The 20,151-nt window shown below is 35.6% G+C and overlaps 1 protein-coding gene and 1 non-coding gene across 2 annotated transcripts in view; one reads left to right on the top strand and one right to left on the bottom strand.

The window, feature by feature from the left end:
* LOC126974787 (uncharacterized) overlaps nt 1–19,897 on the bottom strand; it is an 82,512-nt gene extending 62,615 nt beyond the window's left edge. The window contains exon 1 of the mRNA XM_050822469.1: nt 19,736–19,897. The gene's annotated coding sequence lies outside the window, so the exon portion shown is untranslated. The remainder of the gene's footprint in view (nt 1–19,735) is intronic.
* On the top strand, nt 14,849–14,920 carry Trnaf-gaa (transfer RNA phenylalanine (anticodon GAA)). The gene has a single exon. It is a non-coding gene; the product is annotated as a tRNA-Phe (tRNA).
* Nucleotides 19,898–20,151: the final 254 nt, after the last annotated feature.

Raw genomic sequence — 20,151 nt, 5'->3', positions numbered from 1 at the left:
AGGCTATATTATTAATAATATTCACGAAGTTGATCTTGAGTATTACAGTTTATTTAGTATATGTGCTGCTTTATTAGAATTTGAGAGGCAGAAGTTTGTCGCCAGAGTTACTACGTCGTAATAAGTTTAGTTACCCGCATATTACAAAATCTACAGCCACCCACGCGCTCTGCAAACATTCGTAAGCCTCTGTGATGTAGTGTTTGTGTACTTTAAGAAAGTTTCTAGAAGTTGTCGCGGACCGCAGTTTCACGAGATATTTTCAATAATTCCTATCGCGTTTTGTTTACCAGTGAACAAAGATTCATTGACTTCACTCTATTCTTCTATATTTTTCGGCACTTCTATAAGCTTGGATAGCGTTAAATTAAACGCAACAGGTGTTCCGGTTCGATCCTCGCCCGCCACTTACCGATGTATTTTCGGTTTATTTGACGCTGTATAAGGTCGGCAACTCTCTTACGATTCGTCTGATGTTACGACAGAGGCTGCGGTGATTACGTACCATCAGGTGGCCCGGCTGCTCATTTGTCCTTCTCTTCCATAAAAAAAAATTGCTTGGGTACAAAGTACACATGTAAGAAGTGAAAACTGCATTGTGTATGAACCTATAAACTGCATATGAAGTCCTGGTACCTGCTGCTAGAATGAAATATGATTTCAACCGCTATGAAAGACAATACTATCACCTGACCTCAGAATATATTAAGGTATACTCGCGTCAAACATAAGACTTCTCTTCTTATTCTATGACCGCCTGGTACTAAAACACTGTATAATTCTTCCTATCTTCATTTTCTCTAACGTTAAATCGAATGAATTTATGTCTGTCCATTTATAGTGTCGCGCTTTTTCGATTCATCCACTTTCAAATCACAATGAATCTAAAGAAGTTTACACTTCAAAAATATCGATGTTAAATGAAATGGAATAAACATACATATTGGTTTACCTTATATGATACTTTTTGTATCGTATTATGTAGCTTTATAACCACACTCTATTGATTATTCATTTAATGGGTTCTAATAGCATCCGTGTGTGATGTCAATAAGTATTGTTCTCATTGGAAGTTCAGCATCATACAGCGCACGTCACAGCAACTTTTTATTCTACGATTTAAAAGGGCTGGGGTTTTCTTATCTCTTGATACTGACTGATTAGAAAACCCCAGTCAAAGCCCCTTTACTAACTGATTTAGCTTCATGACGTTTACCAAGTGTTGTTGCAATATATTTTGTTATGATAATAAGGGACGAGACGAGCATGACGTTCAGCTGATGGTAATTTATACGCCCTGCCCATTACAATGAAGTGCTGCTCAGGATACTTGAAAAACCCACAAAATTTTGAGAGGCACAACAATTGCGATGGTTACCTTCAGACGTAAGATCTTAAGTCTCATTTGCCCAGTAATTTCACTAGCTACGGCACCCTTTAAACGGAAGCACAGTAATGTTTACAGATTACTGCTTCACGGCAGAAATAGGCGCCGTTGTGGTACCCATAATGTTATATATTGTTGCGTAGCAACCCTTCGAAGTATATGACGAGAGTTCTCAAACTTCAAGACATTGTTAATTTCAACAGCTCCGTCAGCAATACTCGTAGCTCAGCGGAAAAGTACTTTAGACGCTGTAGACCCGGGTTCGATACACCTACCAGTGTATGGATTTTTTTGGGTTTTGTAAAGTTAAAGAAAATTTCTAGTAAGTTCAGGATCAAATCGAACAGAAAAAAAGGGATGGAAAATGTGTAAGCAGGATAAAAATAGTTAAAAGAATTTTCTAGTACAATTTAAATTTAAAGATGGAATGGGAGAATCAGTTTGAAAATAGAACGGATCCGGGGCTATATAAGCCGTACTAAGCGTGGCCTACGGCAGTTCTAGTTCTGACCCGAAAGTGTAAAGAAGAAGAAGAAGAAAAGAAGAAGTAGTGAAAAGTGGAAGTGTTCTAAGAAGAAGAAGACAGAAGAGAAGTAGTGTTCGGTGCAGTGTGACGCGTTGAAGGTACCGCCGCCCACCGAGGAACAGCGGCAGACCGGCGAAGTGCAAGTTCAGAAAAAGTGAACGCAAATAAAGACTCGTTCCTATAAGCGGAGTATTATTTCCAATCCCTGACCCACTCCCGTGTCAATATTGTCGTTTTCAATGGTAAATAAATAAATATATATATTTCTATTCATGCTGAACTGCGACCAATTTGTGACAAACACAGGCAGGACTGCCTAAGTGAAAATTTAAATTTAGTTTAGTATGAAATGTGCAATGATCTAACATAAGTTTGAAATAGAAGTAATTACAGTATTTGCGACGAAGTATAATCCGGCTAAGTTTGAAAGCGAATAGTTGCTAAAAACATAGTGGACTCCAAAAATTACAATAATCGTAACTATAATTAGATTAATTGATTAGATTGTATACAAATACGCAATTACTTTTATAATTTTAGTGCATATTATATCTATTGTTTTGGAATAGTGTTTTTGAAGTCGGTTGTTTTTTTTTGTAAATTTTTTGTATTTTAGTGAATTTGAAGTACGCTAACCAACAATTTGTCTAAATATGTATAGATTTACTATTTTTTTCTATGCAGCAATGAAAAATCTAAAAATAAATGTAAATTTATCATCCACATACGTATAGCAAATTTAAAACTTTTATGGATTTCTCATGCCACTGTCAGATCTGGACCAAATTACAATGGGACCACACGGGAAGCACCAGCTTTCAAATAAAAAAAGAATGATCAAAAGCGGTCCACCTAGTCGAACGTTTTGAGGTTACAAATATAAAAAAAATACCGACGAATTAAGAACCTCCTCCTTTTTGAAGTCGGTTAAAAAGTAAACTTCGTAGGAATTCCTATTACATCATGGCACGTGCTTGCCTCGAGCGCAATGAGTATGAAACTCAATTACCGTCGTTGTAATAACTTTTATAATTAAGTCAGGCTGTATTTCGCTCACATAATTGCGAGCACTCAACGCACTCCGTTCTAATTTATACCTTTTAGGACTCTTGTGTCTGGACTCGTGTCAAATTAATTGAATCATACACCCTAATGTAGGTGGTGTAGTGCGTTTATGTTGGTCTTAGCAAGTCATAAAGGAGAATGGGACTTTTGGGCCTGATTATTAACAAAAGTATATTTTACTTTTAAAAAAAATTTATATTTTTCTGATGTAAATACAAAAAACTAGCTCATTTTGCAATCGACAAACCGAAAAAAACATTAAAATAAAGAAAATCGATTAAAATGACGTAATCGAATGAATATTTAATCGATTAAGATAACATTAAGATCTAGTTGTTTTATTTCAATAATATTAGTAAGGTGCATAGTTTATTTCCGAATTATTATTATGAATAAAATATATCAGTTTCTCAGGAAAAAAACAGAACTGAGCAATTATTTTATTATCTATAAATCGATCAATAAATCGTTTTACATAAAAAATCGATACAAGTGAAATCCTTGTTCCTCAACGCTAACTTCACTTTGACAACAGTCTGACAGATCATTTCGTTTCTTCGTCATTGTCACTTCGTTTCTTGTTGCATTCGTTGAGTTACCGGCTTGTTTACTACCTACCCATTTGAATTCCAAGGAAAGTAATTGTCTCTAGCAGTCTGTTTTACAGTTCATGTATGAGCTAATGAGTAAATATTATTCTTAAGTATATATTATTCAAATAAAACTATCTTTTAATTTAGGTTTACTATATTATATTATCTAATTACCAAGTGTCTTATATTATAATGCAAAAAAATGTCGTTACAGTAGTAGATAGGTATACGTAGATAGATAGGTATTTATTATCTAAAACAAAAAACAAGGTTTGTACCCATCTAATATAAGTATGTGATAAATCCTTCGCAGATAGGCATTTAATAAGCCTAGAATAGATGACAGATCTTGCTAAATTTTCAATTATGGATTATTTAAATGTTATCTTTTAAATGGTGATACTTTCATCTTGTTATCACTTGGGCCCAGGAATGTATGGAAGCGTTTCAATCTCCTTTTTGTGCCGTTTGGTGTCGAGACGCTTGGCCCATGGGGCCTATCTCAATTATCTCGGGCTACTGGAAATCCAAGCGCTGGCAGCTAATTCGATCAACGGATCAGCCTAGCTATCCAACGCGAAAATGCTGCCAGTATCTTGGTAGGCTTCCACGTAATGATAGTTTTAATTTTATGTAGTCATAGTATTGTAAATATAGTTTTAAGATTTGTTTTGCGTAAATAAATGTAATATCATAATTTAAAATTCCTTGGACTTTTGATGGAAATCGACCCGAATGATTTTTCAAAAAAATTACATCCTGTATTATTGGACCAATGGACTCTGTTGCGTGTAAGGATCTGGTTTTGCAAAGGAATGCATTACTAAAAATGAAAGGAAATACCAAATTTTCTGTTTTATTATTTTTGCACTGAAAAAAACTAACCGTTCAAACTTTTTGTTCGAATTCTTACTTTTTTTGTTGATATTCTATCGAGGACAAATAATTTTAGTTAAATATAAAAAAAGAAGCCCGCTGAGTTTGTTGCGCCTGTTCTTTTTGTAATGGATGGTAAGTTTTTGACTATCAATAAATGATATCCTACTTTGAATAAAAACATTTGATTTGATTTAGTTACTAAGAAATTCGCTACCAATTAAATTTTAATGAGCAAAGTAAAGCCCACTACTTACTCACAGCAAAGGCCTACTAATAACGTTGAAACTGAATGGTAAATCATATTAGAATTATAATTTTAACTAATAACTAAAGTATCTACAAGTAGTCGTCACTCTGTTATCTCGTTCCAGCGTTAATTAAAATCCAGACTCTCGTCAACTTTATTATGACAAACAGCAGTTTTCATATTAAAGCTTTATTACGGTTTCAATGTTTAACTTTCAACCGCTAATTAATTTAAATTTAATATTTACGTAAGTGTATGTCAATATAATAAATGGAAAATTTTGTATGTTTTTTACGTACCTAATCACTGCAAAACTGCAAATAGCCGGAATGGCGTAGCGGTAGTAGCAAAATCGAACAGTGAAAGAGTTATTTTGAACACAACGCGCTGCGTAGATATGAGAGATAAAGATTGAACACTCCTTGTTGTTTGTTTTGTATTCTGAGGTTTTTAGGAATTGGTGACTTTGGCAGTCTGTATTCTAGTCGTTTACCCTTTCCGTTCTGTAAAACTCTGATCGCGCGGTATGCCTCAGATCGGCGTGATATAGGCGCGCGCACAGCGTTCTGTCAATGCGTTTTATTTTACGTGTATTAATATAATTTGGATAATTTGAGTGAATGTATCAAAAAGCTATTGAAACTAGCTATAAGACCATCCAAAACAAACCTTCATATAAACAAAATAAGGGTTAGAACTTGGTTAGGGAATAGTGTGCCGTACGGCACACTCGGTTTTGGTGTATGTGAAAAATCTAGTGCTCTGGGGCACTGCTGATTTCGGAGGGTTCTCAATTCGTCGGTTTTTTTATGTTTGTTACCTCAGAACTTTCCACTGGGTAAACTAATTTTGATAATTCTTTTTTTATTTGAAATGATCTAATTCTGGTTACAGTTATTATTATTTTTGGAGTCGGTGTCAACTAGGTAGGTTTGTTACTATATATATATAAAAATATAAATAACTATAAAGATATATAAAGGTATATATAAAGCTGAGATGTGCTTGTGTCGCACGCGCAACTTGATAAGGTGAGAGGCGAGAGCGGGGCCGCGGCGGGAGGACACCGATTTAACAGATAACAATAATTTTTTTTCTTTTTCTATCTATTGTTTTGGAATCGTGTTTTTTAAATCGTTTGTAAACACAAACATTTTAAAATATTTTTATAACACGTCTTACCACATCTCATGATAAATATCTACATATTTAAATAAATAAAATATTATATTCCAATTGAAACGCTTTTTTTCACGATTCACAAAAAGTAATTCTTTCGCTACGCAGTACATTCGCCTCGAAGTTGGATACAACGACATGTTAACATTTCAAAAAATCAATTATTCAAAAGCAAAACGAGGTTTATTTGTAAGAAATCAAAGCAAACGAAGTATTTAATTCAGACTGTTAAATATTTCATTTAAAAGACGAATTAATTTCTTTTCTGCTAAATAATATATTAAACATTACTTGGCTGTGGGTAAATGAACCAACGCGCCTCTTCAATTCTATTTTTATCAAAATTACTTTAATTATGCTTTTATTAACCTCATAAATTGATTTGTAACGACGAAATAATGGATTTAACTCCTACATATATCGTCAAAAAGGTCAAATAGCAAATGAAAGCACTTTGTCGCTAAGCAAATAGTCCTGTTATTCTCAAAATTTGTAATACATAAATTAAATTAAAAAGATGAAATTTTCGACACGTTTGTGACAAAATGGTTATGCCATGGATACAAACTTGTGGAAGACTTTAGGAAAGGCCTTGGTCAAAGGGCATACTGGCATAATAACCGATTGCTGGTGCTAAGTTCAACGGAGGCCGGGTTGCGCCTGCAAACTTTAGATGACGTCATAGCTTATCAACCGTATATTATAAACCGTGACCGTCCAATCTTAGCCAGTGGGACCAGTGGGAGGCTCCTTTGAACCGGCTAGATTATGGGTACCACAACGGCGCCTATTTCTGCCGTGAAGCAGTAATGTGTAAGCATTACTGTCTTTCGGTCTGAAGGGCGCCGCAGCTAGTGAAATTATTGGGCAAATCAGACTTGACATCCTATGTCTCAAGGTGACGAGCGCAGTTGTAGTGCTGCTCAGAATTTTTGGGTTTTTCAATAATCAAGATTATTGAAAAACCCAAGAGCTCAAGAGCGGTACTACATTGTAATAGGCAGGGCGTATCAATTACGGTCAGCTGAACGTCCTGCTCATCTCGTCCCTTGTTTTAATACTAAAAAAAGAGCTAAATAGCGACCTGAAGCTTCAAATAAATACTCGATATTGACTTGATATTTCACTTTTTAACTTTAAATTTAACTATGCTAAAGAACACAATGGTGCAGCATATTCCGCAGTCCTTGCTTACTGTTAATGTTAAGTTTGACATAAACCTTAACTGTAACAGCTAAGTTGATGCAACCCAGTGGACAGACATACAGAGTTGTCAGTTGTCAGTCACTACTGTGGCACATTAAAACAAAAACAACATGGCGCGTAACCAAAAATCGTGATGATTTGCTAACAAATGTCTCTCATATCTCGATAAATACGTTTGACTTCAATTTTTGAAGTGAAACTGTATGAAACTATATATATGAAACTATAATCGTTGTGATTTCAAACCGGATGCAACGGAAAAAACGACAGGTAAGAGACACAAATACAAAAATGTGTAGGATGAAGCCGGCAAACAATGAGACAGAAATATGCATACTATTTTATTTTTATGTATGACACGAGTAGGTATACCTTAATATACTCTTATGTCATACGCACGACTTATAACTGCAGAGACACCAGGAGAACATAAAATATGGTAGCGGTGTTAGTAATGTCTTTCATAGCGGTTGAAATCATGTGTCATCCTAGCATTATGTACCAGGACTTCATATGCAGTTTAGAGGTTCATGCACAATGCAGGTTTAACTTCTGACATGTGTAATTTGTACACACGCAATTTTTTTTTATTAGGAAAAGCAAACAACTGCAGCTTACAGAGTATATTATAAAGAAATTACTTCGAAGACGAATAAATTTGTAGCCAGATAGGCTATCCACAACTTTCAATATAGAACTTTGAGGTATACAATGCGAAGTACATAGAAAAAGTATTTATACTACTTATAATACTAACTGCAATTAAAGAGACACAAAAGAATGTTAATATTCTTAGTTATGACTACTTGGAGTAAATTAAATTTACAACAATTAATGAAGAATAAAAAAAGGAAAACAAAAGAAATGTACTAATGTAATGTAATGTAAAAGGAGAACTACACAAATGTACGCTTATAACTATATTTATAATGATATTAACCTAAAGTACTTATAATGTTTTGGTAATATAATAGGTACCTATTTGAAAGTATGTATGTACATAAATCAGAAAGTATCCAGTATTTTTTTTAAATTGGCACTTGATTGACTCTCGGATAAATGGAAAATATCAGCACTTACAAATTCTTTGTTGTAAATAAGTGTCGAGACGAGCAGGACGTTTAGCTGATGGTAATTGAAATACCCAAAAATTCTGAGTGGCACTACAACTGCGCTCGTCACCTTGAGACATAATATGTCAAGTCTCATTTGCCCAGTAATTTCACTAGCTACGGCGCCTTTCGGACGACAGTAATGCTTAAACATTACTGCTTTACGGCAGATATTGGCGCCGTAATTGTACCCATAATCTAGGCGGTATCCTGTACAAAGGAGCCTCCCACTGGTAATTGGCAACTAATTGATGCAGAGGTGATTTTATTCCTGCATTAGTGCGATATTTACAATTTAATATTATAGTCAGTAAAAAGGGTTTATTATATTATATTTGATTAAAACAGTTTGTTCCAAGTACAATACCATTTCCATTCCGAACGACCTTCATTCATTCGATTCATGAACAAGTCTCATCACTCAGATGAACATATGAATGAGTCTTTGGTCCCTCGAGGGTTGATATAAGGTCGGGAACACATTAAGCGTAGCCTTCCACGTAGCTTTGTGTTCATTAAGTGAAAACCCTAGGGAGGATTCAGATAACTTGAATTAATGTGTTAGCTAAGAGTTAATTGCTTTAAGTTAATTTTGGTACAAATGTTAGGACTATATTCAAAATTCAAGATGTATTTATTTCCTCTCACGATCACATGATAAAGTCTTTATTTATTTCAATACTAGCTGTTGCCCGTGACGTCATTCGTGTAGATAATGGGTTTTTTAAAATAATAAGGAAGTTTGGAATTGAAGATTATCTAGTGTCCTATTCCAGTTCCGGTTTCCGTTTTCGCTCCCGTTGTCAACATATTATATTTTTTTTTGTGGAAAAGGAGGACAAACGAACGTACGGGTCACCTGGTGTTAAGTGATCACCGCCGCCCACATTATCTTGCAACACCAGTGGGATCACAGCGTTACCGGCCTTTAAGGAAGGTGTACGCGCTTTTTTTGAAGGCACCCATGTCGTATCGTCCCGGAAACACCGCACAAGGAAGTTCATTCCGCAGCTTTGCAGAACGTGGAAGAAAGCTCCTTGAAAACCGATCTGTGGAGGACCGCCACACATCCAGGTGGTGGGGATGATATTCTAACTTGTGCGTGTCGCACGAAGGTGGAATTCGGCAGCAGGAATCAGATGAAACAGCTCTTCGAAACACTCCCCATGATAAATGCGGTAGAGGATACACAATGAAGCGATCCAGCCGCGAAACGCCAAGTAATCCAGCCGTTCACAGAGCACTGGATCCCCGACAATTTGAGCTGCTCTACGTTGCACGTGGTCAAATGGATCGAGCTGATACTGGGGTGCGCCAGACCAGAGATGACAGCAATAATGCGGACCTGCGCTCTACAAAGCGCAGGTCCTAGAAGAATGTGGGCCGGCTTGAAGTATTGCCGTGCTCTATTAATGACACTCAGCTTCTTCGAAGCCCATTTGGCTTTGCTCTCCAGATGGCCGCGGAATTGGCAATCGCTCGAGGTATCGAGGCCCAGAATTCCGATACTAGGCCAGGCTGTAAGGGAAGTGTAGTCGAAGAGCGGTGATACGACAAATGGGGTTTTTTTAGTTGGAAACGCGCAAACTTGATTCTTCTGGGGGTTAAGACAAGGTTCCATTTTCCCCATTCCGCGACCTTCTCAAGAGAGGATTCGATAGAAGACACAAGTTTCTCCCGGCACTGGTCGATGATTTCCTAGAGAGGCCTGCATGGCCCGTATATACGGCATCGCCCGTGCTGTCGTCTGCATAGCAATGTATGTTAGAGGTGTCCAACATATCATTGATATACAGAAGAAACAGTGTGGGAGATAGCACACAGCCTTGGGGCACTCCAGCGTTCACGGGCTTCGAGTTCGAGCAATAACCGTCGCCAACGACCTGTATGCTGCGCCCATAGCTATAGGCCTGTAGTTTGCCGGATCCGAACTGTCTCCTTTTTTTGGATCGGATGGACAAGGGCTGACTTCCATGAGTCAGGGACTACGCCTTTTGTCTATGAGTAAAGTATTATATGAATCTTATCTCAAGGAAGATTGCTATGGCAAACCAAACCTACTATTGGTATAGTAAAAGCTCATCGACGTGACTTTTTGTTTTTCACAAATCCCGCGGAAACCATGAATTTTCCGGGATTTAATGTAGCCTATGTACCTAACCAAGCTCTTGTCTATCTCTGTACAAATTTTCATTAAAATCGGTTCAGTGGCTTAGGTGTGAAAGCGTAACAAATTACACTTACACTAAACATTCACATAACTTATGACATAACAAAATCTGTCCGGGCAGCTAGTTTTATGAAATTATTATTTACATTATTCTATTAATAATATTATAACGGGTACCCGATGATACATATAAACATATTACGTCGCATAAAAACATGGCTGAAATATGGCACATGCTACAAATACATTTACTCCTGTTGTTTTAAATATTTTTGGTCGATAAGCAGCAATGTAAAACACTTTTTCAGTTCAGGTGAAGTTTGTTGAATTTAGAACTCTATTCGGACAGTGACATTTGACACCCGAGTGAGGAGAAAACTGTGTGCTTACATTATCTTTAGCACACTTTTGACGTTCCACTATCAGACTGCGAATGATAATGTGTTTTTTTATGACAGTAAGGGACAAGACGAGCAGAACTTTTGAGCTGATGTAATTGAATCGCCCTGCCCATAACAATGCAATGCCGCTCAGGATTCTTGAAAAACTCAAAATTTCTGAGCGGCACTACAATTGCGCTCGTGACCTTGAGACATAAGATGTTAAGTCTCATTTGCTCAGTAATTTCACTAGCTACGGCACCCTTCAGACCGAAACACAGTAATGTTTTAACTTCTTCACGGCAAAAATAGGCGCCCGTGTGGTTCTCATAATTTAGCCGGGATCCTGTGCAAAGGAGCCTCCCAATGGTGAAAAACGCCATTGCGGGTATCGATAGTAATTTAGGTCATGTAAAAAAAACCTCAAAAAACAGGTCACATTTTAGACAAGGTGTCCTTATAGGTCACAGAGGATTAATATTAACTTTGTACCTACAATTAAGCTGATATTGTTGGGCTCGACTCTCTTAAAATATACGAACCACATGAAACATTGCTGACGATGCCTTAGCTTAAGCCGGCTTATCAGATTAGCGTAGGCATCTAGTGCCTGTTCTATGTTAAGCCATTCACTCTATATAAGCCAGAAATTTTGCAGTACGTCATATTTAAGACGATAATTATATTGAGTTTATATTTATCTATGGTACATTGCGCTCTTAAAATAACAGTACACTGTAATGAGGCAAAGTTTTTATGAAATTTGCTCAATTTGTTACTTTTTATAAAGTTTATATTTAATAAATTTTGTGTATAAATCTATACTAATATTATAAAGCTGCAGTGTTTGTTTGTTTGTTTGAACGCGCTAATCTCTGGTACTACTGGTCCGATTTGAATGATTCTTACAGTGTTGGGTAGTCCATTTATCGAGGAAGGCTATAGGCTTTGTTTTTTTTTCAAAATTATGGATCCATAATAAAATTGCTATTTTGTAACACAAGGTGTAAAATCGAAAACCTATTTTTGCGTGCGCTGCAAAAACTATTGACAATAGAACAAAATGATGTACACGCTATAATATAGGCAATATTTTATTACTTATAAAACTATCGCGTGAATTATACTTTATATGGCAAAACAACGTTTGCCGGGTCAGCTAGTATAATATAAATATAAACATAATTTGTGTAATTAATAACCAGAAGAGAGGGTTATCACTTAAAAAAAAATAGAAATTGTTTAGATTTGAAAGAGCGACATCTCAAGGCAATATCCTAATACGCAAATTTTGGGGTTGAGCAGGTTATCAACTGTAAAGTAGATCCTGTAGATGAAGCTACAACTTGAGAGTTGAACAAGTCATATCAAGATTTATGTAATAAATGATAAAGAATTATTAATATGCATTTAAATTAGGATCACATATAATAGATTAGAGTTATAATCTAAATTATATTTGAAAAAAAATCATATTGATAATTTAGACAACTCTAAGATAAAGGATTGGTCTCCGCTGCGCTCCAGTTACCGAAGGCATAGACGCAAAATGCGGCAACTAATACTACGCCCAAGTGGGCGTACTCGAGCCAGTCTCGAACAATGTGTGAGATTGACGTGCCACTTGTTCTGTTAAACTTTGTTTATAATTGAAACTAAAATGACTGGTTGCGTAGTAAATCTTTGTAAAAATAATTCTCCAATAAATAAGACAGAAACTGCGATCACATATCATCAGTAATTCAAATTCAAATATTTTTATTTAAAATAGGATGTGAAATCACTTATTGAAAGTCAAAAAACTATCACCCATTCCAAAATGAATGCCTCAGGCCTGAGAAGAATGGGCGCAGCAAACTCAGCGGGCTTTTTTTTTTCATCATAAATATGTTTTACAATTAATGTAACATTTACAAAGTAACAGAGTAGCAGTATTTTGTATTCTACTATTAATTTCAAAGTAAAATAAAACGAAGCGTATGTTACAAAATTTGAAAGATGCCATTGAGTGTCAAGATGCCACGCACACAAGCATGTAATAGTTGCCGTAATACAAAAGTTATTGTTCGTATGTAGTGCGGTATCTAGTTGGAGTGCAGCTGTGAAGCGGAAACTATTTAGTTAAATGAATTTAATTAAACTTAAAAAGGAATAAGATATACAGGAATGCTTAGAGAAAAGTCGTACCTATCTACAGCTGAATGTGACCTTTACAGAATTCTTAATTGAAGCGCTAAATTTATCACTTAGGTTTACAAAGCTGGATTTTAATTAGAATATAGTTAATTACTGACTTCTATTGTTAAATTCACTGGTCTTAAATTGTCTCGAGCCTACATTTTGAGCAATTCACGCACACTAACACAAAGTGTCATAGAAATCGCGAGTGTAAGACGTAGCTTATCACGCACACTAAACTAATTTTCACGGCCTATATTTATCGGTTGTCTAACAGAAAGAGACTCTATGTAGACATGTTTTATCTAACGGTTTTATAATGTCTAGATTCGAAGAAGTCCAGATATCGCATGGCCTGCATCCTCACATGGGACAAGCCAACACAGCATGACGAAATGAAAAGAAAGTAAGAAGTATATTCTAGTTCGTGAAAATGTTAAGTGTCACCTTGACAGCTGTCATCCACCGATTAACTACGGAACGTAGACAGATGTCTTTGTTTTAGTCAAAGACTAAAAACGAATTATATAATAATATTCACACACTTTTACACAAATCATCTTGCCCCAAATTAGGTATAGCCTATACTATGGGTGCAAGACAACGATATATACAATACTTAAACTTATAAACATCCATGACTCGAAACAAACATCCATATTCATCATATAAATGTTTGCACCTTCCGGGATACCGAACCCGGGACCTCAGTAGGTAGTGTAACTAAAACTGGGCTATATTAGTATTCTTTTTATGAAAATAATTTATTTTAGTAAATTGAGTAGGTACATAGGTGAGACACTTAAAAAGCATTATAACTCTTATCAGGGTGCCTCGGTTCGATCATCGCCCGCCAGGTACAATAGTAGAGTTGTAAAATCATAATAAAAAGTTTAATACATACATACAGTTAATTAAGAATCCCTTCCATTTTTGAAGGCGTTTGAATTCAACGATAAATTAAAATATATTATTTGATATCCATAAAACAAACCGATAAATCAAATCAAATCAAAAACTTGGCGTTGGATAGCTAGGCTGATCCGTTGACGGAAATAGCTGTCAGCGCTTGGGTTGCCAGTACTACTGAGGCGCGTACATAGTACATTGTACATTCTCCGTGCATCTGAGCCCCACGAACCAAGTATCTCGACACCAATATCTCGACGTCTATTTCTGCCGTGAAGCAGTAATGTTTAAACATTATTGTGTTTCAGTCAGAATGGCGCCGTAGCTAGTGAAATTACTGGACACATGAGACTTAACATCTTATGTCTCAAGGTGACGAGCGCAATTGTAGTGCCGCTCAGAATTTCTGGGGTTTTTAAGAATCCTCAGCGGCACTGCATTGTACTGGCGTATCAATTACCATCAGCTGAACGTCCTGCTCGTCTCGTGATCTCGTCCCTTATTTTCTTAACAAAAAAACCGAACGGTACAAAGATGTAAGACTCTCATCGCCGTAAATATTTTTAGTTACATCTTTAAAATCTTTGATCGCTCTCCCCGATGACGCGCTGTTTGACGTTATTGCGAGCACGTGCGCTCATTTGTTGCGTATGTTATCGTAACTCATGCGTCAATGAACCCCATGTTGTTGATATCGTAAACGAGATAAATATACTACGATTAAGAATCGTACTCTGAAGCAATTGTCGTGGAGATAAAATAAAAATTGACATCTAATAAAATACCTTCAATAACACATTAAAATTTGAAAATAAAATTTTATGAACGATGCGGGACACAAAACCGCGAGCTCTCGCGTTCCGTAAGCGCTCTTCTAACTGAGCGACGAGTGACGAGATCTCAAGTCAATTTCCTAATACGCAAATATTGCGGTTGAGAAGGTAAAGTTGAGCCTGTACATGGAACCACAACCTGAGAGTTTAACAAAGACATAATATCAAGATTTATAAACGTGACGAATGGTTGGCTCAGTGGAAGAGCGCTCACATGAAAGGCGAGAGGTCGCGGGTTCGAGTCCCGCATCGTTCATAAAATTTTATTGTGTAATTAATCCCAGAAGTGAGGGTTATCACTTTAATAAAAAAAATTAACAAAAAAACAACCGACTTCAAAAACACTATTCCAAAGCAATAGATATAATATTCACTAAAAGTACGAAAATTATTGCGTATTTTATATGATCTAATTAATTAATCTAATTCTAGTAACGATTATTGATATTTTTGGAGTCGGTGTCAGCCAAGCAGGTTTGTAACTACATATACAGTTATAGGTGAGATGTGCTTGATGCAATGGGACAACAGGGGAAGCACCAGCTTTTTAAAAAAAAAATTATCAACTTTAGTTCACCCAGTCCAAAGTTTTGAGGTAACAAACATAAAAAGACATACCGACGAATTTGGTACCTCCTCCTTTTTTGAAGTCTTTTAAAAACATAACACATTGCTTACCTTAAATAAATATATTTTTACATTTATTATTAATACTGGGATGCTTCCTGGCACATAACCCCTGGTAACACGTGGAACAAACATAAACTTGTTATGCCTACTACTCGGTTGGGTCGAGTTAGTAAGTATTTTGTTGGGCGATGTATATACTTCTACAATATGATCCCAGAAAATGTACAAAACAAATGTGTTATGAAATTAAAAAGAATTGTTAAAAAACGTTTGTGTGGGGAAGGTTACTATAGCATAAACGATTTTCTTAATGACACCACGGACTGGGAATAAAGCGAGCACCCTCAGGCTCTTTAATTATAAACGTTTATTGTACGATATCATGTTGAAATCCATATTTGTATATAAAAAAAAGCCCGCTGAGTTTCTTGCGCCCATTCTTCTCAGGTCTGAGGCAGTCTCTTTTGAATGGGTGGTAGTTTTTGACGTTCAATAAGTTATTTTGAATCCTATTTTGAATAAAAATATTTGAATTTGAATAAGTGCAAACAAAAACAGCACCTATTTTTGACTACAAGCAGTTGTATCCAAGCATTATCATGTTTTGGTCATGCCGGGGCTACACCTGCGTCTATCGTCATGAAGATTCGTGCCATAACAAGACACATCCAGGTGTGACCGGCCATTATCTGCTATCGTACCGAGCATTCGGGCTACTTGTGCGCTATCTCTCGGTACGTCAAAGGGTTATAGCGCGCTAGCAAAAGGCAACGTGATCAGATTTTTTGAATGGAAGAGGTTGTCTATAGGCATCTCTCTATTGCTATAGGAACTATCTGTACTATAGATTGCCATAACAAAAAATTACAACAAAGAGAATAATTAATTACACCACAACCAATGACAAACGAACGTCAATTGCAACACCACAGCAATCGCAGGAGTGTTCCGGGCCCTTAAGGAAGGTTTATGCGCTTTTTTTGAAAGTATGAATACTTTTCGTACGTACGGAAGCTCATTCCACAGCTTTGCAGTACGTGGAAGAAAGTTCCTTGAAAACCGCACTGTGGAGGAACGCCACACATCCAGATGGTGGGGATGATATCCTAATTTATGGTGTGTTGTGAGAAGATGGAAATTGGCGGCAGGGATCAGGTCAAACGGCTCTTCAGAATCACTCCCCGTGATAAATTCGGTGATACACAATGAAAAACGTCTCGACGCAACGCCAAGTGATCTCGCTAATCTCAGTAATATGTTTTCTTTAGTCAACTTTTTTTAGTATTCTCGAAATATGTGAATCAATCGAATAACTTTAATTCCTTATTCCCTCATCTCAATAGATCTACAGCAACCTGACAGTAATCGGTCCAGCCATTTCAGGGATTATCCAGACAGGCAAAAGGATTTGTAATAGAAGTTCTAAATAAAATTTATATTGGTTTTGCACAAATGTTAATTTTAATTGCTTTTTCAAACAGTATTTTTTTTACAATAAAACTATGTCTATAACTATTTACCAGACTAAATATAATATTTTTTTGGATAGCTAGATTAATCTGTTGGCCGTAGTAACTGTTACGGCTTGGGTTTCCAGCTGTTACTCTAAAAATAACTTATAAAGAGAATCAATTGATTCTTAATCGAAACACTTAGGTTAGGCTGTGGTTAATAAATTAAATAAAAATTAATTTACAAGATTAAAAAAAATCCTAATTGAAGAATCCCAACTAATATTTTAAATGTGAATGTAAGTTTGTTTTTTAAGCTTTTACGCTGGAGCGACTGAACCCATTTTTATGAAATTCGGTACAGCGTTAGACTAGAGCTTGGGAATAAGCTACATTTCATCCCGGAAAATCCATAGGCCACGGGGATTTGTGTAAAACTCAATATCACGTCGATAAGCTATAACTATACCAATAGTAGGTTTAGTTTGCCATCTAAGCAATCTTCCTCGAAATAAGATTCAGATAATATGTTGGGAACGGGAGCGAAAACGGGAATCGTAAGTATGAGATAATCTTAAATTCCAAACTTGCTTATTATTTTGAAAAACTCTTTATCTTATCGGACGAAGTTGCGGGCATCAGCTAGCATTAGCATAAGAAACTCACTGTCCACTATTTCTTATTGTTACTATTTAAGTATAGAATTATAATATTATTAGATTATTATTGTAAGTTGTCGCAACGAAATCAAAAAATAACACTTCAATTCTCTGTATTTTCCCATAAGGAAAGGCGAAGGGCTTATTAACAAAGTTAGCCAAATATTGCTGACCGATACAAACTAATAAAAGATTATTGAATTTTTTGTGGAAGTTCTTAATAATTAATATCGAGTTCTTAATGAAATGTTGCAGAAGTCACAGGTGGGACGTCAACGTGACGTTGTCGAAACGTGATTTTAAAATGTATTTCTTATGAATTAATTATTCAATAATTAACATTTTTGGAGTATAAAAAATAGATTATGACTGATTCTCAGACCTACCAAATATTTATTTAAATTAATGCATATCAAAATACATAATTAAATTATGAACTTATTATTATGAATATTTACTGTACAACAATTATTGTATTCAATTGCCATTGTGCAACCCTATTGCGGATCTGTGGATGGAACACAATAATATAAAAATCACGATAAAAAAATAGGTGTTGATTGTGAACGGGTGAAAATTTGAAGTTGTATTTATTTTTTAATGCTAAATCATAATAAAATAAAAATAAAAAAAAAATATTTATATTTTTCGTACGGTATCGCAGGGTACCCGCCTTGTCATCGCATATATATTATGTGTCACACATGTCTGTAATGCCAGTGCACCGTGAATGCTCCATATATTAATGAAATTTCTATGACATAGAAATAGAACATTATTTCCATATATGAACTAATTTACAGTTGTTTTTAGCAATAGGAAGGGCAAAGGTCCTGCGAGACACCTAAATTATTAATTTAATATTTAACTTAAAAAATTATTAAATTTGCAAAACAAAACTCTAATTAAATACAAAATTTGACACATATATTTGTAGCCGTTTCTGATTTACTTCAATATTAATTATTGTTTGAACAATAACTTCTTATAAAATAGCATAAAATATAATGAAATTTTACTTCATGCTAAAGCCACGCAAACACCCCGCCCACTACAAATGTGTCGAAGCCATTCATGTTAGTCGTCAAAAGACGCGAGCGGGACCCATTCCCAAATATTTAGGTCGAAATCACAGGGATTTATAAGGGTGCACTTTATTTTTGACGTGTGACGTCTGATGATGGCTTCTGTCTTAGGCCAAATATACTAACTTTTAATTTATTTACTTTATAATTTGAATTTAATTTAAATTCCATGATTTATTTTTCATAACCGAAATATCATGATGAACATTTACAATATATAATTGTTATGGAATTTTGAGCTAAAGTGAGAATAAAAAATATATTTTACAAAAAATAATAATAACTTAAAATATAAATTATCTACCAGAAATTATAGTAATTGTTGTCTAATCTAAAATATTGTATTCTAATTATTAAACACAATTAACCTAAAATTTTTCTTAAATAAGCTATTAAACAATTCCTAATTATGAATAAAAAATATGATTGGGGTAGCGAATAATTGTTGAACCTAATTCCTACTGCTGAATCCTACCACCACGCCACACGCCACAAAAGATGTCATCCTCACCATCTGGATGTGTGGCGTGCATTACTTCACAGTGCGTTTTATGAAAAACTTTTTCCACATACTACAACTTATTGTGAAATTAACTTTATCCGTTTCTCTAACTCCATCGTTCAAAAAGTGTGTACACACCTAAAGGGCTGATAGCACTTCTTCTCATGGAAGAGAAGACGAACGAGCATACGGGTCATCTGATATTAAGTGATCACCGCCGCCCACATTATCTTACAACACCAGAGGAATCACAGAAACGTTGTCGGCCTTTAGAAATGTGTAAGCGCTCTTGTAAATCCTCTGGTGTTTCAAGAGATTGTGGGTGGAGGTGATCACTTAACATTAGGTGACCGGTACGCTGGCTTTTCATCCCATTCCTCATCAAAATGATTTATATATTTAAATAGTACCTACTGAATTTGTAACCTTTTTTATAATTTGTATCAAAATTATATTTAAAATATCAAAAGTATTTACTTTTACAATAATTGTAATCTAGTAGCTTAATAAAAAATATTATTTTATACTTAGTTATATTTGTTTCTTATTTTTAAAAAAACCCCAAACCCATCCTTTTTTTTGTAAAAATCAATTAAATCAATAATATATTTAGTTGAGTAATTCGTGGGCCTGGGCCAAAAGCTCCACCTGTGATAGCCAGTATAAAAAATGCAACATATGTGAATGTATTACGATAATCCTTACAGACACAGTCAGGCGCTAAAACTATACTTAAACTCTCACCTGTTGTGCCAACGAAGTGCAGTAAAAATCTTCAATACTCAGCTATTCTTTACAACTATCAGTCATACAATTATTGTCTCGAATCAATTATTTTATTGTCTATACTATCATTATTGGCATCGAATTAAATATTCGACTAAAAGCCGTGCGTTCCCGTCCGCGGTTCGGCTTGAACTAACCCGGTCTGCGAAGCCTCAAAGACGTGTAGGTTGCCTTGAGTGGGTGTTTTTCAGAACGGGATAGCAATACATTTCCCGAGATGTGAGACAGGGATAGCGGGTGTCACGTATACGGTGGACTTTTCGTACTGGAGGCGGCGAAATTTTGCTTCTCAATGAGCAAAGGCTTGCCTGTGACGTCATTTTATGTCATATTTGAGCTGTGGCTTTTCCGATGGATGCTGGGCAGGAGTTTGA

Source organism: Leptidea sinapis, chromosome 33, assembly GCF_905404315.1.
Source record: "Leptidea sinapis chromosome 33, ilLepSina1.1, whole genome shotgun sequence".
Lineage (NCBI taxonomy): Eukaryota > Metazoa > Arthropoda > Insecta > Lepidoptera > Pieridae > Leptidea > Leptidea sinapis.
The sequence above is the reverse complement of the archived record's forward strand: the minus strand, read 5'-3'. Positions and strand labels throughout refer to the sequence as shown.